This window comes from Varroa destructor, unplaced genomic scaffold, assembly GCF_002443255.2.
Source record: "Varroa destructor unplaced genomic scaffold, Vdes_3.0 BEIS01000002.1, whole genome shotgun sequence".
Taxonomy (NCBI): Eukaryota; Metazoa; Arthropoda; class Arachnida; order Mesostigmata; family Varroidae; genus Varroa; species Varroa destructor.
Window position 1 is genome coordinate 51,179,462 of NW_019211455.1, and position 26,491 is coordinate 51,205,952.

Below are 26,491 nucleotides of genomic sequence, written 5' to 3' on the forward strand. Positions count from 1 at the left end.
TAAGCTGTCCTTGGCCGGAGCGTTCAAAATTGCATTACAAACATCTCGTACAGGGAATAGTAGCTATTCCACTTACAAAACTGGCTAGCTTGAACTGCGTCCTTTGCTGGCTTCTCGCGATTTACCTGCCCCATAGAATATCGGCAGCTGATGATTGGCTGCCGAGAAGCAGAGCGAAGGGTCTTCGTTTATTCAGCTTCATTGTCCAAAGGGACTAGTGGCAGCAGTTAGATGCCAAAAAGCTTCTGGACGTTCAGCGTCAGCGAACAGATTTCGCAGGATCTTACATAGCTGTTTTGCTACGAGCTGTGCGTGCTTGTGATACCTAAAGACAAAAACGAATATTGCAGTTTGCCCTGCATAGGCAACGTGTACAGCGCTACGGTGGGCCTTGTGCAGGAGAAACGCGCGATGCGTGAAACAAACGACTGCAGTTGTCATGTTTTTCCTCCAAAAATCTTTTTACTTCTCATTCTCCTTAGCCCTGCGTCTTTGGCACGGGGGCAGCGACTGTGTCGTTCGGTATTATGCCGCTGATGAGTAGTTGCGACGACTTGATGAATGAACGAAATAGTATAACACTCGCGAAACGACCGATTCCGTCGTTACTGACGTTGCTTCTGCTGCGGTAGCTGTGAATGTGGATAAAGCGGCGTGACTGTGCAGAAAATATAAACATGTCGCCATTACGAGCCTCACAGCTACCAGGCGCTTGATCGTTCTGCCTTTTGCTTCAGGTCACGGATAGGCCGGTAACTGGTGATAGCAGCAGCGACCGCTGTTCATCGCATTGCGCGTCTACGAGGCAACTCCGCCGCGATTGGCCTGTTCTTTATTGAAGAGGCTGGCACAGACGGTGGTAAGGAAGCTTCGCTTATTTCGCCGTAAAGCGCCGGTGACGGCGACGGCGGCAAGCCGTGACAAAGGACGCAGCGCGTAAGCGGGCGAGAAAAAATGAGCAAAGCATAAATAAATGAGGCAGACAGATCGTGGTGAAACTATCTAAACAAAACAATATCATGACGGCTACCTGCAACGACACTAGCCCTGCGCGTGTATGCGTGTTCGTTGTAGATTCTTTCAGCCTGGCGTCGCCCGGGAAAGCAGTCATCTGCTGTCTATATCAGTAGAAAATTTGTTAATAGACTGAGCTGTAACGGTTGGCTAAGCAGAGTAGCCAAACGTCGATGCCATTAATGAAGATGATGACAGCTGCGAACATGGCAGGTTGAACGTATAGGGCATCGTCGTCGTCATCGAGAAAAGCCGTACCGCTATATGGTTTTGCGGCAGTGAGCGTAGCAGGGGCATTTAGCAACCACTTTAATAAGAGCAAATCCAATTGGAAGAGGGGGGCAAACAAAACGGCCATACAGCATGAAGGAATCTATAGGGTGTGTTTGATTTTTCGCCGAAGTTATTCTTCCAGCTCCCGTGGAGGCGGGCAATTTTGTATTGTTGTTAAGCGATAGCTGAGTATAAGGGTAAACATCATTTTCTTCTTGAGGCGAGTATTGAGTGGTATTGATTGCATGTAGTCCTTGTGCGGAGCCTGGCGATGCAGGCCTCGAAAAAAGCTAGAATGTACATTTTACTTGGAGAATAATAATCATATATACCAGCGATCCTAAGTTGGCTCTTAGTCGTCTTATTTTAATATGTATTTAGAGTATTTAATATGTATGTAGAAGAAGAACCGTACTGTCATCTACCCTAATTGAATTATAGCTATGCGTCCATTCAAGGAAATGCTACTTATATCAGCATGAGCTATTGGTTCTGTTCCTGGCCATCGCTGTCCGAATGATTGTTGCAAGAAGATTTTGGTACAGCATTTATTTATCATTTGCTGTTTAAATTAACTAACTTTTGAATTTATTTAATATCACTACCTACACTTAGTTAATTATCACGATTTTAGGTTGGGCTACCAAAGCGCGTATTGAAGGTTTGCATTGAAAACCACGAACAAGTCTTAGACGTATAATCATAATAATACACTTCAGTCGTTGAGCACCATTTAATATCGTAACATAATGCAGATCCACGATTTCTGTATAGCGACTCATTATTACCCGACCTTCGCTGATGCCACGTAAACGGGAAACAAGCAACTTCAAGGTAGCATTAAATCATTAAACGGCTTCTATGTTTCTCTACGTCTTTTAAGCATTTTTACCAATAAACATTTACACATCACCATATCCGGCTATAGCTGAATTTCCAATTGACTAACATCATTAACCCATTTAAGGAACAAATGCATGCAGGCCTACAAGTCTATAATGCCTTTGCGGCATTGGGGCGGCCGCTTGTGTTTTATTGTTACTGCGTCTGCTGGTATCTACGTCGCCTTACTCTATTCTATTTATAAACGCATCGTCGTCACGTTCACGAAGAGGGAGGAGAATGCAGAGAGGTAGAACGTGTTAGTAGCTTAGCTCAACATAGCACACCGACAGGCTTCAGGACCTCCTATGTTACTTCATTTTCGACCTAGATGTCACCTGGAGTCTTTTTCATCTTCATGACCGTCTAACCCATCATCTTTGGTAATAGGAACAGCATCGTTGAGGGTTTCTTCCGCATCTCGATTTCGAACCGGTTCAACGTGATACAGCAACGATTCATAAACGCTTCTTTTCAAGCCATCTGCAGGCTAATGGCACAGTGAGGAGACATTTTCTCTGAGAAAAAATAATACTCATCTTCCTTCTATCTTTGTAGCTTTAAAGGATGTCTCATTGTTTGTCCCATTTTCTGCATTGGACTGGGTATACAAAGCGAAGTTCTGACAGCAGTTTTTAGGTAGTAAGGTACGAGGTGGCGCTTCCCCGGAGAACAAATCTGACATTGGCTACCTTCTTTAGAGCCAGTCAGATCGCTTTAACCAACAAATTGTCTTTGATATAAAAGCGTCCTTGCACCCACAATTTAGTTGCAGTTGAAATATCAGATCCATCCTATATTATGTTGCTCTTGTATTGTTGCTTTTATGGTAAGCGTCCATCCAACATCCATTGAAATTTGCATAAACAATAGTCTAGAAAGGACAAAGGCTCTCCACTGGGCCACCAACCCATTGAAAGGCTTTGCGCAAATTCACGCGATTCTCGATAAGAGCATTATAATAAGTACATAAAAAAAGAACGAGTTACAAATCAATGCTGCAACGAAGAAATGTTTAGTACTAATTATGCCTAACGGTATGTCCTATTAAAGCATCTGAAATGACCCGTGGTGTTTTTAAATCTCACAGATTGTTCCAGCAAATAGTATAGGACTGAAAACAAAAATAATTTTTAAACCATGTAAAAATAGAAGGAAAAAGGCAGTAACCTGTCAACTACCCACTATCAATTGTATGACATTTAACGAAACCTTTCGGCTGTACTCTGCCTCACTGTACTATATGAAGTGTAAGAGTAATGACATCCGTATCTCCGAATCGCAAGCGTTTGGTTTTAACTAACTTTATATGGGTCTTCCTCTAAAATATATAAATCTAATTTTGGCGCTTTGTGATCGCGGCTGTTGAAGAGCATTTTTCGCGGGCGACGCAATCTTATCAACTTTGTCTTCACGCCGCAGCCATTTTGCTACATTAAGCCAAAAAAGCCATCTCCTGACGCGTTCTTTTATCGCCAGCGTGTGTACTATCGGCATCCTCGTTTATAGCACACTAACTCGTGTGGGTTGCGACTTAATAACAGAAGTATCAAAATTGCTTTTTTTGCTATCAAGCCAGCGTTGATGTCAAACGAACCAATGCGACAGGGCCAAATCTGTTCCTAAAGATACGTGCGCCGCGTTGGTGTTGGCGATACCAGTCTCCGTAGTAGCAGCGGTAGTTGCGGAACTAGTGAAGCTGTCGCGTTAGCAACATTGCGCTGCCCTGTAGGTCCGATAAAGTCGATAGCCGCCCTGCGCCCAGCCTATTCTGAAAAGCTGAAATAGCGCCCCTGCTCCAAAACTTAAGCTCTCCCGAAACGCAAACCAATGGATCGATTATGTTTCGCTCCTCTCGCCCAGACTTCATCCAGACTTGGTTTCCCGTCTTTTAGACCCAACTTTTGTTCTTTCTGAACGTCGCTGAAAACGCTAGACAAGTACCCGCCAAGTTCTTCGGGGATGTTATTGCACCTTCCAATAGAATTACGCTTCCTTTTCCTTTGTCCAAACATCTATCGTTAAGAATCGTCGCTAAGACCTAAGCGTATTGAAATAGATTGTTTTTTACTGAATGCAAAGGCTCTATCGATACCGTCCCTTAATTGATGCTTTCTGCTGACAAAATTTAGAAATTTCCCTCGTTTGAGTTCCGTACGCCGTTCAGCTGCTATGCGTGCCCTTTACCTTGGTAGACATGGAATCAGTAGAAATTACCTGGTGTTCCCTTGAATGCAACCATGTTTCTTTCACAAATATTGTTGATTCGCTGCATGGTACAATGGTACATTAGCTTACAAGTTCAGTTTGAACTTACCCCCTTAAGGGGTTTTGCAACAACATGCAAAGGCCTCTTAGCGACATAGTCATTACAGTTCATACAATTGCGCTGGTGATAAAATATCGCAGATCCTGAAACTGAAGTTCTGAATAGGCTTCGTTTCCTCGTCAAGTGTCTCAGAATTCCGTCGCTATATGCCGAAAAGAAGCAACTACAGACGACTTCTAGTTGCACTAGCTAACAGTGATTGTTTCTCTATTAGCTCTCCCAAGCAGTGTCCTGTTCAGTGTGCCGCGCTCTTTGCAGGACCAGGGCGCCGGTGTGTGCGAGCGCGCGACGTTCCCGAACATTAATTTCATTAGAAAATACTTCGAGCCTCCTCTTTACGCCCTCGAATTCTACCCTGCACTAACCGTCAGCCTCGTCTTGCGTTTTCTCCTTCAGTGTCCTTTATCGACTATGTACGCGTCGTTCGACATCGGCCCCCTGCTGAACTATGTGATTGCTCGACTGCCAGCGAACGCGTGACGTTGTCAGCTTTCGGCTACGGGATGATATTATGGAAGGAGAGATAACTTGTTTGCAATATACGCACCAGTTTTAATCCCATAGTGTGCCTTTGCGTCGCAGCGATTGAAAAAAGCTTAGTGATTCTAAAGGCTTCTTGTCGGCTACAGTCGCATCACTTTGGACAGATCTCTCACGTTTTTTTCCCGGCAGCGTTTAAAGAAGTCGAACGCGAGAACTGTATGAGACTACTACGTCTACAGTAGAGTACACATACGTCGTATCGGCGGCCGTTTACTTGGATCCTAAATGGTGGAACGTCCGTCTCCGCTGCCTTTCACGCATCTGGCTTCGGAGTTTGATGGTTCGGTAAAGGAAGGCCAGAAAAATGGGGAATGGGGTGAGAGCAACTTATAATAAAGGAGTCTAGCCATCCGTCCACCACGGTGGCCTTTTACAGATTTCTTGCACTCGCGCTGGCCTCACACGTCCTTGAATATACTTCATGAGCCCGCTTCTGTTTCCCCGCCTCTCTTGACGTCAATCCTCATCAGAGCGTCGCTCTTGGCGGGCAGCAACTCGTCTTAAGCTTTTCCCAGCTCCTAACATTGAAAACAGAGGAAGTGGATTCTACCATTACGAAAGCTAATGCTAAGGTTGAATGAAACTCCCTGAAGCTGCGAAGCCGCGAGTTGGCGAAGTTCGGTAGCCAAATTCATGCTTCTCACAGTCCCCCGCCTGTGATCCCTTCTGGGTTGTCCTTCAACTTTAAGCAAAATTTGATCCGTCCAACCGACCCAAATATCCACTCGTTCGTTTATCAGGTTAATCGAGTTAAACGTATGAAAAAGACGTAGCTGAGGAATAAGTTTTTGGACGGCGTTGAGGGCAGCGGCGGCCATGCAGTTGCTTCAGTCTGACTCGTCGGCTGCTTGGAAGTTATTTGCCACGGCTGTAGAGGATTGCGGGAGGAAAAAAGGAACAGAGACTGATACAATCAGAGGCTGATTGTCTATTTGATCGTGTTTGGAAATCTTCTCGTGTTAGAAAAGGTAATTTGTCGAACTGATCTTATCATTGTAATATGTGCTCCTTTGGAACACCTGTGCGTAGCTTCCTTTGAAACCTGCATACTTATGCTGTTTGTCGTACACATCCGCTACTTCCTACCTTTCGTGTTGGAAGAAAACCAGTTCTTTTTAGGACAAAGCCTCGGAAATTTTAGGTACGAGTCTTAACGCCATCAATGTCAGGCAGAAACTCTCTGAGGGCAATAAAGCCAAAATCGGCGCCATTTACCTCAGAGTCCTTTCAAGTGAAGAGCAGTCAGCCGTCTTCGACTTTTTAACGATAAAAAATATTCACTATAGATGCAAGAGTCAATGGCAAGTATGGTCGCTGTCTAGCCCACCATCCGGAGATTTGCCCTTATTGTTGGTAAAATCGAATTTCCAGCCAGTGTCTATGTTCTGAGCGTTACGTCCGCTGAAAGACACATTATTCCACCATATATATTTATACGTTAACGAAAAAGTGTATTTAAGTGTTCAAAAACTGTGGTGAAACCGTGGATAGCTACTGTATCGTAGGGTAAGCTATATACTATTCGACAGGACAATGCGCCCCAGCATACGAGCAAACAAGCCGGGCTGGTTGAGGGTATGGGCATTTTGTGTAGGAATGATTTATAGCCGCTTTACAGTTTAAGTTTTAATTCATTGGATTGCCCTCTATGAAGTGTGATAGACAAATGTTGATATCGTAGTGTTAACTGACTTGGTGTCGTTGGCAACTAGACGTTCAAAGGATCGCTAGACAGCTTTGTTGTTGTTGTTGTTGTTGGCCTTGAACAACAAGTTTCCAAAGTGAATGGCAACTTCATTCAGACATGCGCACCCCTGAGGGATGTCTTTGCCAAAGCATTTTGCTGTCATCTCAATTCGGCATCCAGCAACATCAGCATCATCTACAAGCTTTATCTCTCACAATGTAAATCGTACCCTATTCATTATATATAATTTTTTTCATGGATATATAAGCGTTTCGTATTCTGCTATTATTTTGCATGTAAGTACGCATTGAGGCAAACAGAATTAGATATGGGGAATCTATTTTAGAGAACGCAAAACTCAAACAGGTCAATCATGTTTAGACTTTGCGGGCAGTGTTTCCATCTCACTGCGCAGAATTCTCTCTGGTTGATGAAACCTTGCAGGTTGTCTGACCGTCACTCTCAGACGACAACTCGGAAGGGTAAAGCTTCTTCATTGGCAAAGATGAACTCTAGACACGCTACTAGGAGCAGCTGAGGATGAGACATTTCATAGAATCACAAATCTAGGGATACAGTTTTGTGATTGTCAACTGCGAACGTCCTTTTCTGACCCTGACGGTGTATTTCTAAGTAGAAAGCAGTATAAAAATTATTTATGCCGCAATAGCGTAGAAAATTTGGGAGGTGAGCTAGGACACATTGAACATCAAACTGAGGTAACGAGTTAACTGGGCAATTCACGGCTCCGTAGGGGCGTCAATCGCCCATTACTAACTCACTGTTCCGTTACGTGGTATTTAATCCACTAACAATAGCTCTAATTGCACCGTATCTCTTGGCAGCCTTATGTTTCCCGCATAACATTACAGACTTTTTGGGTTTTTAATTTAAAAAAAAAAAACGAAAAAATTTTACGTATTGGGTTGTATTATGTCGCATTAATGGGCGTCACTGCGGTTGCGTCGCCAGCTAAAGGTGTAACGTTGTCTTCATGCCGGCCCACCTTTCAGACTGCAGGGGTATAGACGAATCTCACAGTGATCCATTATCAGTGAATATGTCTGAACGTATTCGAATGTCACACGATAAGATGGCGCAAAAAAATCGCGTTTGTCTATATAACAACATGCTATACAGCAATCTACCGTGCTAGAAGTTGACAGGGCGGCACATATCGAAATAATGTTATTAAAGATGTTTTCATTGCAACATGAAGAGAACCCTAAAGAACACTAATTGGGAGCTGCATACGTGCTATAATTAAGAACTAATGAGGTACGAAAAAGTAATGTTTTCTATATTCGGCGACAATTAGACAAAGAGTACCGTGATCCAGGAGCGGCGATGCGATCGGCAACAATTTTCAGCGAGCTGACTTCATCTGCTTCTTTGAACGATTCGTTTACCCAGACGCGTCGATGTATGTGTATAATGACGTCTAAGGAAAATCCTAGCGTGAATAAAGCGTCAACCCTGTGCGTGAACATCGAACTGTGATAACTATAATTAGGGCATCTGTCGGTTGGGGCAATTATTTATAATGTATGCAGTCAAAAAATTTTCAGTAAGTCCAAAGAAGTCATCCATATAAATGCCGTCTACAATACAAATAAGTATATGTGCATCTGTTCAGTCAGGCAGCACGTGTTAGATTATATCGAGTCATGAACAAATTGCATAAGCTACTCAATATATATATATATATCTATATATGTATATATATATATATATATATATATATAGGAGCGATATTTTACGGGGTCATCGTAACGCTTGACTAGCAGCCCTAGCAGACAAGCACAGTCGTATCTATCATTGCCAACTAAATACCTGATTAGAAAATGAATGATTGTAGAAAGAAGTAAAAAAAAAAAAAGACCTTTGACAAGTTCTTGTAATGTTGCGTGCAATGTCTACCAGGGGGAGATGGTGACTGGACTAGTTTCATAAGAGCTGTTGCCGTCCTTTAGATCTAATCAATATTCGCCTTCCAGGCCCGATGTTCCATAAACATGGCCGGGTAGGTGCCACCATTTTGAAAACGCATCACCATTTGGCGTCAGAAACTAACGTTATAAATCTTGACGTTTGTATATCAATTGTTTTTGATCCTAGTTTCTGTGTTAGTTGTTTTTAGTAGCATTTAATAGTTGGCTTTAGTCTGCGCATTTCTTTTATTGCCCGGTCACTGTAGCTATTTGAAATACACACGATCGCTGAGTCGTCACAAGACGGCGTGTCCTGCATGGGAACGCTATGTAATATATAAATAACGACGTTCGATTCAACCGATCCTTTTCATACTGTTCCGTCTACACCTACAGAAAATATTCAAAATAGCCTGCGTAGAGTTCTTCACGCATTCGTTATTTCCTCCGATGACAATGTGTAGACTACGCAAGGTGTCAACAACGTGACCGCAAGTGGAACATTGAAGAAAACGCTTCGGTTCAATTACAAGGCCGCTGGGTGGGGCATCTCTACCAGCAGACAATCGGCATTGTGAGCGCTGAGATGAATAAAAGGTAAAACTTCCAATGAGGAACCCATTCCACAGCCGTCTATGGGTTTGCGTCAAGCTAACTGAGTACATAAAGCTCAATGACCAAAACAAATACGAACGATGCGTCATCGGGCTTCGTTGTTTCCAAAACGGTGTTGACTTTATTTCGCACACCTTCGCCGTATTCTCCGTGACTGACTGAAATGTCAAACAAAATTCTATAATTATCAAATGCGAGGTGAAACTAGGGTCGATGATATCATCACAACTTTTTATTTGAAGGAGGATACGAAACGGAAGGAGAAGTTTCGGCAGGTGTAACTTGTGCTTTTCAAGTATCTTTATCAGCTTTTCCAACATTTAAACGCCATTGTGCATTTTCTACATCATTGTAGCCCATCGGAAATTTACGGAATTATGTGCTCCTTTTATTTCACTACTGGTATAAGACAAAAACCCACTTTTTGGGGTTTAAGAATACTAGTATTTCGGAATTATGCTTAGCGACTCTAGAAATGAAGTATATGAACTTCTTTACCACCCAGAGAGTTAGGGCTAATATGGGAGCGATTCTGTTGTTCCACTTGTCAGCCAGTGTTATCGGCCATACTCGATAACCCCTGCGCGAATAATAGACAGGGCTACCTGTTAGATAAACACAACGACATATTGAATCTCGGAGGACTAATAATAAAAGCTACATGTCTTTCAAGTAACTGCACGTGCTAATGAGAGAATATATATATATAGATATATATATATATATATATTTTTGTTTTTATATGAGAACATTCTGTATATTTTTTAGCTAGGTTTCGGTAATAGATCTATCTGAAGCCCAGTCGTATTTCTGAATCAGTATGAGATATTTCGTTGACTTCTGAGCTTCTAAATTTTGCTAGTCTGTCGACGAATTTCTACGTTGAAACATCGGTGGCCCCGATGTCAATGACCGGCTTTGCCTTATCATGCCTTGCTTCGCTTAGCTCAGAGGCCGAGGAAAAGCAGTAGAGACAGAGCTGTCAACAAAAATGAAACCCTAGATAATTCGCACCTACGCATCGTGGATGTGACTAGCGGGAGCAAAATGGAGGACGGAGAGGGAGATTAGTAACTGGCACAGGACGCAGCTCGCTGAAAGGAGGCTTAATTTTTCCGAAAAGTCAGCAAGAAAGGGTTGTTTCATGCTTTCAAACCAGCTCCTGCTGATAATGCTATTGGTGGCAATCTCTCTTCTCCTGAGTCGAATCGGGAACTATGTTCTACGCTTTACCCGTGATAATAGCCAAGACCAAAAAATCAAGTTAGAAAGAACTTTAAGCCGACGCAACAATATGTTGATTCTCGCAGCATGATAGAAGCACGACCAACTAATAACGCCACGATTAGACAAATAACAACAAGCACCCCATAACTTTTGAATGAAGACGCCTATTGGAGTTTTGTGTGTGCATAAAATGCGGCAGGAAAGATGCTAAGTTCCAGAGAACGCACTCCATAGGTACCATTACGTGGCGATGATAAGCTATGTTAACTTTATATGCTGTATTTTGTTCGGTGTTCATAATCGATCCTTAAAACGTATAGCCTATATACCGATTCATTAGTCATTCAACAGAAGCCACGTGGAGCTGAAGGCACGTCCGTACAAAGTAAAATCGATATAAACCACAAAACTTCATGCTAAATAATAATAATAATTACGTACTTCGCTCGAAAGCATACGCAAGGGGTCACAATGAGCGTGCCGCAGTAATTAACGCAATTGATGTAACTTCTCAAATAAGTAAGCACATGCCCGAGTTACGTGTGTGCACGACCTGTCTTCCCGCAGCTATACGAATCGACATATAATGGCGACAACGGCTTTCGTCACAACTATCATTTGATGAATTACGCGTCATATTGGCCCCGAACAAAAGCACGCTAGATTTTCCTTTTTTAGCTTCAATCAAATAGAAACGCTATCAACCCCTCTAAACAGTCCCTGGCTGTATCTTGTTACAGATATCGCTAGACAATGCCGATCCAGGTTATTGCGGAGCAGTAACTAGCTATAGATCCGATAACCCGCAGGCTGACTATAGATCTTTTGTCTGCCATAAATTTAGCTAAAAAAATCCCTGTTTTACCCAGTCTCTGTCAATTAGATCTGTCTTTATGCTGCTGTGCCCGACGAGTTGTATCTGTCGAAAAGACTATCGTACACCAAGTAAGCGCCCGCAGACACGACTGACTAGAGGGTCCGCTGTTATTGGTAGCTGCCTGCGAGCTTCGCCGACAAGATCCAGTTTCACATGGGTCGTCTTCATCTTCGGCCAGCTCCATTTGCGGCTCTCACTCCTATTGCTATTGCTGTTGTTGTTGCTGCTTGTCTTGGGCATCGACATCAAAGCACAACAACGGTCAGCCTTCTCAGATTTCGGTACCCGCACGTGAGGTAACTACGGGATGGACCCGAATACGTTGGCCGCCATAGGGTGCATGGTGTGAATTCTGGGTGGAGGAAGTATGTTATAAAAGGGCACTCTGTGGCGGCGGACGGACAAACGTTTCGCGTAGGTTTAGAAAACTGGCAGAGTTAGCGAGCAAACGCAAAAAACAAGATTGGCAATGACAGGACATTAACTATAACACGAGGTCTTTGGGTCCTGACATAACTTAAAATTAGCATGCATGTGAATACATTCGGTTGCAACCTCATTATTAAACAATGCTGATATAGCAGTTAATCGGCATTTCGCAAAGAGGTCAAGCACCACTGCTGCCAATGCATATGGCAAGTCGACTAGACAACCTTAGCATTTTTTTGGTCCTTATGGTTTTCAGCTCTTTAACAAACTCTCCCTCTCTTTTTCGCCCCCTTTCTAGGCCAATCTAGGCTCTGCGTTAGCAGAACACAGTCGTACTAGACGGCAATACAGAGTTCGTCGAGTAGAACCGCGCAGCCTGAAGTTTTCAGTAGTCGACAATGGACTGGACCGTTTTGCTTTGACAGAAGTTAACTGAAATTAACAGCTTATAGTATACTAGAAATTTCTACCAGACGTCTACCCAACGATCGATGAAAGGTGTTAACTTGATTTAACTAACTAACTTTAGTTATACTAGTATAACTGATTGCCTACTGCGTTTTACTAACGCTATAGATGTTACTGAGTCAACGAGACCCTGTGTCGAGCCCTTTTTATATATCCTGCCATCTGTCTGATCGGCGTACGAGGCGAATCTTGCTACTAGCTTTTGGAATGCATAGGGGGTAATAATCGAAAGATTTTCTCTACTAATAGACATATATGGGCAGAAAGCATTGCCTTGTGCTGGTCCGGAATTACGTGGGACACTTTTTTGTCTAGTTCATAGAGAAACGCCCGCAGGATGAGGCTAATACTGCTTCCGGCGAACCGCATATCCGTGCTGAGTCAGCGTGAATCCTCTGAACGAAGGACTCTCACTATCGAAGGAACAACAATAACATGTAACGTACCTATTACGCTGTGGGCCAAAACAAATATCTGCACTAGATCGATTCGTAGATGTGGCCAATATGAATACAGAACTATGAACGTTAAATATGGCGCTTTGTGCGGTTTCGGTGTCTAATTTGTGATGGCGTAACTCCAGCAGCGCGTTGTAACACCTGTTCGAATAGCTTGAACGCAATAGACGGCCGACCATTGAACGATTCGTTTGTTGAAAAACGTAAACAGGCATTAGGGGATACGAGCAGGCTTTTTTTGCCTGCGTTGTTTGTAGAATTGGCAGGCTCCTGCTTCCCGTATACACAGCGCGATGTGAACACTACGCTGATCATGTATGACTACAGATCGACGACGTAAACTTTAAGGCCAACATATTTCCATACCTGATTTACCACTACATACAACAATACAAAATATAAAGCCAATGTAGTTTTTATTCTGCGTCTATAGGCAAACGTTTTCCGGCCCATTGTTTACCGATTCAAATCAGCAGTGGAAAAAAACGTACAGATCTAAGTAGTGAAGGGCTGACACACGAAAACGGAAAGTAAGTCAGCGTGCGTAAGTGGAATATTCATCTCAAGCAAAAAAAAAAAAAAAGAAAATTTCGAATTTGCACCTCACCCATCTGTCCGCCACTGAACCAACTGTGCGTTAATAATGTTAACGCCTTGTCAAAGGACTAGCATTGGCCACCACCAGGCTCTTTCAAGTGCAATCAGCAAGGACTCTTACCACAACAGGACATGTTTTACTACGAATACAATGACGAGCAGCTGTAAAAAAAAACTCAACTACGTCCACACATGTAGAGGTAATCAGTATCTACAGAGTGTTGTAAAAAGATGCCTACACTGTAATCTGATTAGACTGTCTTTTTTCACAGTACGATTACTTTGATTTAGTGCAATAAGCAATTTTCGTGAACGTTTTCGGGAGAATTCTGGTGAAGTCTGTGAGTTTTATTACTAACGGGGCAAAGCACTTACGTTTCGTCATTGCGATGTAAAGGCATGTCCTGGTGAACATGTAGAACAACAGATAAATTTGGTAAACGGATCCTCTAGAACACGTTGATCATTACTCAGTCCTGATGCCGATAGGGTATTTTGTAACGATAGCTTAATGATGAAATCTAGGCCGGGAAATCGAAAACACTCGAGGATTTAAAAGCCGCTATTGAATTTGCAAATCAGTAGCATACAGCTAGTAGTAGTGGACTATCCAGAAGGACAAACAGGTGGTAGGAAAAGTTTATGTAGATTCATTTGCGATTTAACTATTAACTGTAGACAAATAAAAGCTGAAGCGATCGTCTTTCAGATTGCATATTCAATGTCTCATGATACCTTGTACCTGGCCTTAACATCGATCATATCAAGCTGAAATGCGTTTCTGTACAGACGTCCTACGTGGAAGCTGTGTTGTTCTTTTTCTGTATGTCAAAAAAGGTTCAGTGTAGTAGGCTCTTGCACACTACGCAGATAGGCGTTTTAAACAAAGACCATATATCTATGGGTGTCCATCGTAGCCTGCTCGGTGGCCTTGTGCCACAGTTATGTGGGCAACTGCAGGTGCGCCCTCTGTTTCCTAGATAGCAATGTCGTAATAACATTTTGCCATTAAGCAGAGAAGTCATGGGGATTGCCATCACAGCCGTATTGCGTATCCTAAGCCCTGCTTGGAGGGTTACCCCGTTCAGCGTTCGGCTTCTTAGTAGCACTCCACAGGGCCTTTTGGAATCGTAAACGTGGGATAACGTTAATAATAACATAATATTTCGTCTTTTTAGAGGCTAACACGGCCTGAAAGTTTGCACAAGTACAACATCTATACAGAATAGTAATGCGCTTTATACAATCATATAAAGTGGAAACTTAATCTCCTCCATATCGTTCTGTTCTCTTTCCAAGGCTCCTTTTGATCTCAGCCTTTTTCGTTCGTCCCGCCTGTCTAGCCTTCCCCTCAAGGGTTGCCCTATTCATTTAATGCAGAGCTTGTCACAACGGGTTAACCGTCACACGCTCTACTCTGTACATATGTATGTACATACATATATATATATATATGGGTACGCATGTTGCGTTTCTGCATCGCGATCCTTGTGTGGATCTGACTGTGCCGCAGTGGCAGAAAAGACGTAACCGAAGCCGGCCCTTTCCTACGTTAGCGTAAGGGATCCATATGGAGGGTTCTTTTTGCAAAATTGGTCAACCGATTAGCCTGTTTGGGAAGGCTGTGCGCAGTGCGTTAATTAAATTTTGAGAGGAAAGGCTATGATAGATGTAGCGCGGTAGGGCAAACGGCCATTACAAAACGTCGAGTACTAGATGTCTTGTGCCGCCCGGTGGCCGTTGCAGCAGTCGAACGGAAGTCGTCCGTTGCAGAAAAGGCGAAGGAATGAAGCTGGAAAACTTGATGGGATCGTTCTTGACAACGTTCGCTTAGTTTTCCCGCTGGCTTTGCAGCGAAAATTCGTCAGAACACGTGCAACACGCGTCAAGCAACGTGTATTAAAACTACAGAGAGAAACAGGGGCAAGCCAAAACAGGTCAAATTGACGCCCTGCTTTTTCCCTTGGGCCGCGTGTCTCTTCTTCTCCCTTACTTCTTGTGCCTAACTCGCATTCAACCATTATTGTACAGCCATTATTATTGCTTTCAAAGCTAGCGTTTTTCGAGACGCTGTTGGGAGGCAGACCGCTCTTCCTTGATAAGGGATTAGGCACTATAGCTGAAAGTGTTCTACCTGACATAGAGGTCGAGCAACTGAATATAGGAAAGCGACCGGCGGGCTCTTGTTACGATAAAAAACTCGTTGAACAAAAACTGTTAAAAAGACCAAGTGATACCATTGTATATTACAGCCATAATACATATCGTACTATAATTGTAATATAGCACAAAATGAAGGCTTGGCATCAGCGATCTCAGTACGCTGTCTCTTGCTCACTATTAAGGTGACCTGTGGGGAGTAGTGGAACACGGCCTTACAAGACACTGAAAATTCCTATGTTGTATAGCTGTATTCACGCGACGTGTGACCCTGCTTCAGGCTTATTTAACCTAGGCTACACAAATCCCTTTCCATATGTCACATGCCCAATCGCCACTGATCGTGTTATTCAATTAATTGCTATACTGGTTAGTGTAGCGTATCAAAGGCGTCACCCCCCCCCCCCCTTCAAGGTAAGGGTAAAAAAAATTCTGTCAAGGTAAATTCCAGTCGTTCTAATAGGTCCGCCAATTTATTATTAAAAGCCTCCGCATTTTCCCATTGTACAAATTTTTATTGCAAACTCTATCCATGTATTTGAAACTGTACCTAAATAAAAGCAGATATTTCAATAGAATTCTGTGCGTGTCAAAAATTCGACTGTTGTGTTCGTTCGATCCAGCCATCACTTACGGCAATTATAGTTTAACTTCAAGACATGAACTACTAACTTGTCTATTTTCAGCTATTCACAACGATTCGTAAAGGCTTTCAATATATGCATGCGCAAAGCGATACTGCTAGCTACCTCGCTGCATACAAACACTATGGCAAAATTTAATTTTGATTTTGATGATTTTTCCAGTGGTTTGCATCTGAGCTGTCCGATAATAAGATCTTTTAGGTTGCCTCATGAAAGCCCTCACCGGATTTCTCAGAAGCCGTATAAAGACTGGCAACAACGTAGTACGTCGGTTTTTGGCCAAAAGAGGAACTCCTTAGTCTCAGTCACGGACGAACTGGATAATAGCTGATCTCGGTTTGTTGCTTTGTTCTAAAAAAATTCTCCTTCTTCCGATGCCAACAATATCACACGAAGGCTTGCGCGATATAATGAAGGAACAGCTCGCTAGAGTTTTCCCCAATTTGAATCAACCGCCTTGTATATCATATATTATAGTCAGATATAATTTTAATCCATTTTATCAGTTGTTTAGTAGCACAGTGAGCGATATCATGCCAAACGGAAAATAGAGATTAGCTTTCAGTATCGGCTTAAGGGTCAATTAAATGTATCCTCTGGCCGCCAGCTTTAGGTCACATGACCTAACCATGCGGCTACCGCTTTCGGCATGCCGTATTCAACGACAAAAGACACATGAAAAAAGGACAAGAAAGATAAATCGACACGATTGTGAGTTTAAAATAAAAAAAAAATCGGTCGCTACTCTGATATGGTCTTCGGAGCACTGTCCGGCACTCCAAGTGCTTTCAACTGATGGGCACCTATCGGAGCTGCAACACTGATTTCAGTACCACTGTTACACCAATGACTGCTTATACACACATACTAACATGCCGTTCGCTGAAACAACTGGCTAACGAAGAAAACAGACAGACAAACAAGATTGATGGAACGACCGCGGGGGTGGTCTGGGGGCAGTAGTCGCTTTATACTACATGTAGTAATTGCTGGCACCGTAAACTGGTCATATTACATTGGCAGGTAGTAGAAAGAGATGGTTACTTTTTGGGCGCTACTCACTCAGGAGCGTAGTTCGATTCTTTTATCATCGACAATAGAAAACAAGAACAAGTAAACTGAATTAGTATTGAAATACGGATCATTTTCTATAGATCGGAGCGTGTTCTATAGATCTAAGTTAAGAGATAAACGTTATTATTTGCCACCTGACTGATAAGGTTGGGCTAAACAAGCTGTATGTAGATCGAGACTTATAACGTGATTCTCCGCCGTCTAGTAGACGCTCGGCCAGCGAAGGAATAAAATAGCAGAAGGCAAATGTATGGTACGACACGCTGTTCGGTTGTTTCACAAAGAAGTACGAAAATGCTTGTTACTCAGAGTCTCATAATACACGTGTTCACGCGTTTCTTTAAATTACACTAGCTGTTATTACTGTTTATACTATCTATTGTTGCAATGTCACAGGTAACTGAAAAACAAGCAGTAAAAATTCTAGTATTATTATTATTATTATTATGACAGGTCGTCTCGTCCCCTGCTTTCACTTACACCATTATCACACGTTTGATTTGTTTCCGTGTTTGTATCGCAGATTTAATTTTTTTTTTTATTTGTGTCGGAATTTTACTGTATCTACGTATCTCCAAGACGGAGTGACACTCGCCTGTACTATATAACGTAATATAACTGTAAGAGTTATTAAGTTCGTAACGAGCACCGGAACCTGACTGATATGTGGCCGAATAATCCGATCCCTTTGAGAAGCTTTGAGCTTCGTTTCTCTTTTGCAGAAATCATTTAAATTGGCCCTTAGCACTAACCCTATTATCTTCGATTGTCGCTCCTAAATAACCTGCGGATATACAGTCTCTCAACGTGCGGACTACAGGTTGACAAATGTATACTGCGAATAATAGAATATTATTATATCTCCCCGAAAAACGATTGTGTGCTAGTACGATGACTGCAGCGTTTCGTAGTTCCATCCTTAATACTTTTCTACTAGCTTCTATAGGGTTAGATGCTAGCGTTGGTTTCACCGGGCAACACATCACTGAGGTTATTAACAACGAATTTCAGCGATCCAAAACGAATAAGCCCCATTCAATTGAACTTGTTGGCATCGTAGTGCAAGCGTTACCGACCCTTTCGGGTGGTCCGCACCCAACCCAGTTCGATTTGCCCATCACGACACGTTTCCTGTCAGCGATATAGCGGCTCGTCGCACAACGACAGCATGTAACGGCGTTCTGCAGCCTTCGGCTCTCACCAGCGTGTTGTGTTTTGGCAGTACTCCTCAACTGTCCCAAGTAGCGATCCGTGACGCTGGTCCGCACATGTGTCTCAGCAAATAAACCGAAATCTGGTGTATCACCAGATCCGATACAAAGCTCGTTGCAATCGGCAAGTTTCAACACGCCGCAGTACCGATGGTCGATGCACTGGGATATGGGATCAGCCTGGCTGGTTGGCTGGCAATAGCCATTTCAACAGGGTACGGATACAGGTGTCAAATACTGCCACCTTACATACTTGTAGGGGGGTACAGCATGATGGCTATCGACCCCAACGCTCCTAGCAACGTTCGGCACGCTACTGACTGACACTTGTACCATGAATCAAATACGGTAGGACACAACAGTCTTATCGATAGCGTTACACAGTAGTTAGACGGGCTTGAACCATTGCTGTCTCTATACTTGTTTTATGGGTACCGTTAGCTTCGGTCTTCTGCACAGTTCTACAAAGCGCTTGTGCCACAGAATGTAATATCTTGCCTCGGAGGTAATCCACTGCGTATGACGCGGGATTCCATCAACCAACGACCACTATCTTATTGGCGACGTCTACCATTCCTACTCAAGCGCTTCGTTGTTCAAGACTGTATCGTGCATTGCGCTATCTCTCCCGGCTTGTGCCTGTCTGCACTTGTGTCGTATTGTGTATGGGGGTGTTGCTGGACTAGGGCGTGTAGCATCGAAGACCCTGTTCACCAGCGTTGGCTATTGTTGGCTGGGCAGCCAACGGGAAGAATTTTGTTTCGCTACATTTGCTGGTCTTGCTCCCACGATAGCCAAATGGCCTTCAGCGGCTGTTCGCTGCTCGGCTTCCGTAACGACTCATATCATCCCAGTAGACATTGACAAGACCATCACCTGGCTGACAAGTTCGTTGGCGAAATATTCGCCTGGTCGGTAGGCCATTTTCTCATGTTGATCATGTTTATTGGGTTTTATCTACTACTTTCTTCAGCCCGATGTTAGCTTTTTCTTGTATTATATACAAAGAAAATGCGTCAGAAGTACGCCACTATCCCGATGCATCCTGTTACGCCACATTCAACGGTTAGACATACGTCTCTACTGTTAGAGCAAGATAAAGATAATATGAAAGTCCAGGTATTTCGCGCACTAACGGAAAGTTCGATGAAAATAGAAAATAAACTCACTTGTGACTGTGTTTGCGGAGAACGCTATCGGCGACATCCCAAAACATACCAGTGGTACGCCAAAACGGTTCCTGCCTACACATCGAACGCTTGTCGGCCTTGTGGAACTAGGCTACTGGCTCACAAGAGCGGGAAGAACATGTCAAACGGCGTGTAGCAGGTAACGAATTCAGGATAGCAACAAAACATTTCCACGATAACGCTGGCGTTGGCTCCGTTCCATCTTGGGGCATCGCATTGCACTATAGGTTGCTCGAAGGAGAAGGTGCTCGAGACTCGAGAGGATTCATTTCCGATCTCCCCAGGGAGTATACCTAGATGTTGGCTCCCAGCTGCGCTCCTGCCCAATCTCGCTTTGTTACGATTGGTCTAGGCACGACGAGGAATAGGAGAAAAAAGAAGATGAGAAGGAGACGGCAGTGGTGCAGGGAAACTTCTGCGACCCCGAAATGCGGCGGGAGCCGAAAAAGAAGAGTTCCCAACGTATGTCCGTACACGAATACAGCTACATGCGACCAAACAAAAAAAATGAAAAAGGATTCGCACAGCAGGACATAATAAAGGACATCAGGTTAGAAAGGTAGGCAAGGGCAATAGCGCCCATGTGTGCTGTTCTAGCAAGCTGGGTCTTTGGCTGGTCGTCCGGTCGCTAATCGAGAGTCTGAACAGGACGAATGCTTATGCACGAAAAAATAAGTGTGCTAAAGAAACGTAAACATGAGAGAGGAATGGACCCCGAAGTGTGGGGCATAAATCGGAAATGTATGGCGCGACCGCGACATAATTGAAATCGAAACACTTTTTTTTTTCATCTACGACGATAGACTCAGAAGTAGACGTAGAAGGCCGCTATACATATACATAAATATATAAGAGCAGAGAGAAAAGTGTCTGAAGCCTCCAGGGGAAGCATCATACAAGCCTACTTGTATCCGTGCACGCATGCATAGATAGCACAGGTGCAATATCGTTGCTGTTTGCCGTATCTCATTTTCACTGCTTCTTACATAGCGATAGCTTCGTTTAACCTTATTCAACAATTACCGTTACTTTACCAGTTGCGTTTACCATATCTTAGCATATTCAGTTCCTTACGTTTACCTATCAAACTTTATTCAATCAAGCAGACGCCTCAGTTGGTCGCTTAGTTCATTCGGTTTCAGTTGAAGTCATTTTAATAGTTTAACGATTCTAGGAATTCGTGCAAGTAGTTCTATGAAGGGTAACCTTCATAAAGGTTCTTTTGCAGCATAGACTGCTTTTAGGCTGTATTATAACTTACATATTCAGCACTGTGATTTCAGAGTAGGAAGATGGAAAATTGAATAGGTCACCCTTTGGCAAAGCTAGCTAAACTTCCTCTTTTTGTCAGGCAACCGGTGGCCGTCCTGATGGATCACAACGTCACCATTATTTGTCTCACTTCTGCTTTACGAAAAGCTCTTGCGAAAGAAATCTACTCCTTACGACGGCCAAACCCCAGTTGCTTGCAAACAGTTACTTAAATTATTTTTCGTTTTACTTGGCATTGTTCTGTCGTATGTGTCACTCTACTTCCCAGTTAGAAGCTGCATAGCGCGCGCTGTTTCTATACGATGTTTGAGGCTAAAAACAGACCTGTGTACTTTAGCATTTTCCTACAAGTCAAGGACAATACTAATCACAAGCATCTAGGACAGCGGTAAACCTATCACAAGCAACTAGGACAGCGGTAAACCTATCACAAGCGAACACGTTTCCCGAGAACTGCTGCATCAAATGTCTCGCCATGCAATACATCAGAGATTCAATAATGTATACGCTTTCTCCATTTATAATTTATTTAAATTCCTAATTCATTCAGCTACTATCTATTGGTCAGACACGTAGCATCATGGTGCATAAACAGCGGCGTTAACTTCTAGGAAAACGACCTCAGTGGTCTGTGTGCAATATGCCATTTTAATTCAAATGTCACTCTGTTTCCTTTACTCGGTCTTCTTTTCTGATAGAAGCCAGTAGCAAGGCACATTATAATACAAGATAGCAATGGTGATTTAACGATGCGCCCGGTCTATAAGTCACTGCTCGTTACATTGTCAGCAGCGCAGCTACTGTTAGGTGCATTTGAGTGCCCCATGGAGGTGGCGATCCTCTCAAGGATAAATGCTGGGGTCATAAAAGCAAGAAGCATTGGAGGCTTGATACTGTCGAACCAATTGAGAAAAGCCAGTACGTCCGTGTGACGGAGATCAAGAGTGGAGAAAAAGACACCGGCGCGTGTGGAGTAAATCAATTTTTCGTTAGTGCCCTTCATGACCATCAATGCCTGTCCCCGAACGGGTTAACTCATGCGGTAGTAGTAGCAACAGCAGCGGCAGCAGTATCACCAACAGCCGCAGCCATGGCTATAATGGCACAAACACAGCGTTTTTTTTGCCCGTCACTGGTTGTTGGCCTGCTGATGGAAAGTCGATATTGCAAAGGGAGCGTCCAAAAAGGTACACGAGGGCGGCCAGCGAGGGAAGCCCTCTTCCCTTTTCCCGGAGCAAAAGAGAGAGAGAGAGAGTCAGATGGCAAATTGACTATGTTAGTTTCCCTGACAACCCAGAGAGACGCCGCCTGCAGTGGGCGAAATATGGGGTATGGGCGAGCCGAGTGATGTGTGCTTCTAACGCAAAAGAGCTGATTTCGGACGCAGCCGATGATTCCTCATGTGGCTCGTCAATAAATATCTTAATGGCTTGTAGACAGCCACTGCAATGCTTGGCTGAATAGAAGTCGCCAAAGACCGTATAGAAATGTTCGACGACATACTTTTCTTTTGATATAATGTATATATCTATGGACGTTCATAGAGACCTACTAGGGGAAATTAGTGAATCAATGTGTCTCGTATCGGTACGCCATGCTACTATAGAGTACTAATAACGTAGGCAACACTTCAACTTAACAACAGTAAATAATTTGTGGTTTGATTATTTTGTTACGTTTTTTTTTTAATTCTATTATTGGCGCCGCTTTCGGCTTAAGCGCGTGTATTTAGGTGCTAAAACTAGTAACTATCGTAGTTCTGACATTACTACGGCGCTTCGAGCAATTTTGCCCTTCATAGGACGCCTAAAGGTGCTAAACTACGCCAGTGGCGAGCAGGTAGGTTCGGTCATTTCTTAGCCGCTTCTCAGTATAACGTTGCTTTTTCGACGGCAAATACTGTTTATGGCCAATAAACGAAGTTAGCAAGTCAATACGAAGATATTAAAGTCTATTGAACATCGTGCGCCGATGATCATTCACGACAGCAGTGGAACCCCTGTCTGCTTGCAGGATTTGCGCTCACATGTATAGCACTGAATACACAATATATATATATATATATATGCTCCGGTGCTAGGTAGTTAGAAGGACTTGTGTAGACACCCCGCTAAGTAACAAGATCATATGAACGAAACAACATTCAGAAAATTGAAACTGGTAACTAGAGGTTCGCGGCTGGCAGAAGAAGGTAGACCCAGCATGCGAGAAGACATCCATGAATAATAGTAGTAAATGATGCAATTGAAACTAAGGCAAAAATAGTTTTATCTTTTATGCATGTTTACTGGGCCTGGCCATTGCGAGAAGGCCAAGTGAAAGGTACCATTGTTCTAGGCTGCTGCAGGTTGCTTGAAGCAGCGAGGGTAGCAAATACGATTCGGGTTTGCCGTGGTTTACTTTAAGCATTCGTAGAATAAACATAGATATATATATACATATATATCATTGCTTGTTCTGTGGATGTGCATCAACGTTGTGCTTTATTCGAGCATAGAATACTAACTTAGGTTTCATCTTATCAATGACGAAAGCTACAGAAGCTACAATGTATACACGCATTGTTTCATCTGCTCGTGCTGTTACTACGATGCTGCACGTTATGGCGGCCTTCTAGTTCAAGTCGAAATAGAAGCCATAGTCACTAGGCGAGTTGTTACATCCAGGCTGGTCATTTTCCTCCTTCTGCGCCCATTTTGCGTATACGCAGTCTTCTGTATGGCACATTATATTTCCTCACAAACGAAGGTTTATTTCGACCGGCAGAAAAAAGCACTACATAAGCTACTGATTGTTACATTTAGCCTGTACACACTGACAAGTGTAGTTGCAGTGGCAGCGGCTACAACGGCAATAGCAGACAATTTGAGGCTGTGTCGGGCCACGTTTTTCTACACTCAAGCGAATAGCTGTGTTAGACTATTACCGTATCGTAATTAACACTAGTCCCTAATGGAATACAAGATAAGGGGACGGCCGTGGTCGGGCTCGTGTGTGTGTGTGTGTGTATGTAAATGCGTTAGTGTGTTAATTAAATATGTGTTTAATAGATCGCAACGTACGTACGACTGACCGATCTGCGATTGTGGCGAAAACTCTAGGAACACGCGCTTCTGGAAATGATTCTCGTTAAAGGCTTTAAGGCAAATAGCCCTGTAATTTAATGAAGATTTTCGATAGATGTGTTTGAAAAGTCTTTGAAAAAAGATGTTACCGCACGTAACGCGAGCACGGAGCCTTTGAACGATACGAGGAGGCTCGTCATTTATTTCCTAGCGCGGATCCATAGCGCAGCGACGAGAATTGAACTGGGCAGAAATCCGTAAGGACAACTAGTCTTATTTCGTGCCACCGATATCATGGGTTAGGTCCGAAGTCCTTATTGCGTCTAATCGTTGTTTGATTATTCTTACCTTGTCGATTCTTAGGTAATATACCTATTTATATGCGATATTTTTTAATGTCCACAACAATTATATCTATTCTACCTTCAGCTGTCACGGTAATTACGCAAGCTCCGTTTTTCGTATGCTTTTGTCTCATGTCTCTAGTTTGCAATCAACTCATCCAAAATGTTCATTTATGCGTCTTGTATATCTTTCGAGTATTGTGATCTTCGTGCGCAAGTCGTCATTTGTTTACTGTGGCGGATCGCAATTTTAACAAGTGATTCAGGGGGACGGAGTGGGTCACCTTTACTTAGTCCTGCCTTTGTCTCCATTTGGCAGAAGTAAAAATCGGCGACATGTTCATCGACATACGAAGCGGGGCAGCATCGGTTGGGGTACCGCCGTTGTTATTGCTGACGTTGTTCTGCGCAGGCGCTTTTTCTGTCGGCAACGTCGGATTGCACCCCAATGTGCCGCTGTCGGGAACCAACCGGCTGCTCCACATAAAAGAGCCATCAGTAGCAGTCGCGCATTTCAGTTTAAAAACGGGCTATTTACTGAGCTACATACTGGAGGCAGAGTAGGAGGAACTTTGACTACAGTGGATATAATATGCGCCAAGCAAGTGCCTTTAAGTATCAGTAGGATATATATATATAAGGTAGAAGCAAATGGCAAGGAGGTAACAAAACGATGAACCCGACGAAGAACGGCCGACGCACGAAGTTGATCCAACCATTGCCGAATCGTTGAAGACCGACCAAAATAGAGAAGTTCAAATCAACGAGAAATTGTAGGAATGAATACAATGCCGAAACAGGTCGGAAAATTGCCTGCCTTAACGTAAACAGCTTTTTAAGCCAGCCGTAAGAGGGAACGTGTCCACAAAAAGGAGCAGTATCCAAGTCGACCGGTAGTGAAGCCGGTCGGAAGAATCGGTGAGCCGGATCGGTCTTCCGACGACCGTTTATTATTCTCAAGCCACCAACTGACGGATCATGTTGTCTGTCAGTTAACGGTTCAGAAGATACAAACTGGTCCCGTGGTATCGCAAGATCGTTAAAACTGTTCTTGTCGGACAAGTGTAGACCCCCTCTGCTACAAAAAGAAAATAAAACATTTACAGTATATTTTGCTAAATCTGCAAATGCTCTACAGGTCTATGCATACTTACCCTTAAACCACACAGGCGTTAGATGGTAGGCTATTTCGTTCATTACGGAATTAGTGCAGCTAGTACGAAGGTATGATAGATCATCTATGAAGAGAGCGTTTTTTGGCCAGCTGAATCTACACACCTTGTCATTGGTGAATATGTATTTATAGGCGATATTTGGCTGCCATCGGGATTTACGAGCTAGTTTTCTATTCAGACAACTTCGTTCAGGACTATATGTGTCAGCGAGACAACAGCACATAAACACGATCCCGTTAAGCTGCATCACAGCAGAAGTGAGACAAAACGTTTCAAGTAGCCATGGGTGCAGATGGACGGAATCGCTCTAAAACGATTCAAGGCACTGTTGTATGAAATTCTATGTTTTAGTCCATCTTTGGTCCATCAAAAGCCTGTGTAGTGTTTTCCATAATTATTGCTACCCACTACCTCTATTCGTATACATAGTTGGTCGGCGTAGTTCAGCTGACGCCTTGACAGATAAATCATCCCCGCTAGAATCTTCTTGGTCTATTATGCAGATATCATCTTTGACGGAGTGACCGTTTTCGCTCAAGGCCTCAATTTCTATAGCTTTGAATGGTTGGCATGTGACTTCGTCTTCCTTTGGTCGTTATAAAAGACAAAGCTTAGACAACTGCTGGTATTAATTTGAAGCTATCCATCCTGCAGAAGGGCCGAAACATGAATTTCTAACGAGAAGTTCCTTTGCTGTCTGCATCCATCGTGTTTCTAGTTGTTATCATACTTAGAGTAGCTTCTAAGATTGTCTTCGTTAATGTTATTATAGCGCTAATATGATTGTTTGGCCATTTACAAAAAAAGGGAAGAGATACTAACAAACTCAAAAGAAGACTATCATCGCGAACGAAGCGAGTTCTTCAAGTTGCCAGCCCTTGCTATTAGAACTCAATATATGATAATAGTTATATCCTATATATTAGTTGGTGTTAGTCCTTTTCAACGATGTTCATCGTTTGCGCTGGTTCAGCAGGTCGAGGCGGATGAACACATCTGTTCATTCCTTAAACGAAGATTGTACGC

The 26,491-nt window shown here is 43.2% G+C and overlaps 2 protein-coding genes across 2 annotated transcripts in view; one reads left to right on the forward strand and one right to left on the reverse strand.

The window, feature by feature from the left end:
* siz (Brefeldin-resistant Arf-GEF family protein schizo) overlaps window positions 1–26,491 on the reverse strand; it is a gene marked incomplete in the record, with an annotated part of 514,736 nt that overhangs the window by 380,131 nt on the left and 108,114 nt on the right.
* Window positions 1–26,491, forward strand: part of LOC111244257 (uncharacterized) — a 59,751-nt gene that overhangs the window by 1,537 nt on the left and 31,723 nt on the right. The gene's annotated exons all lie outside the window — the stretch shown is intronic.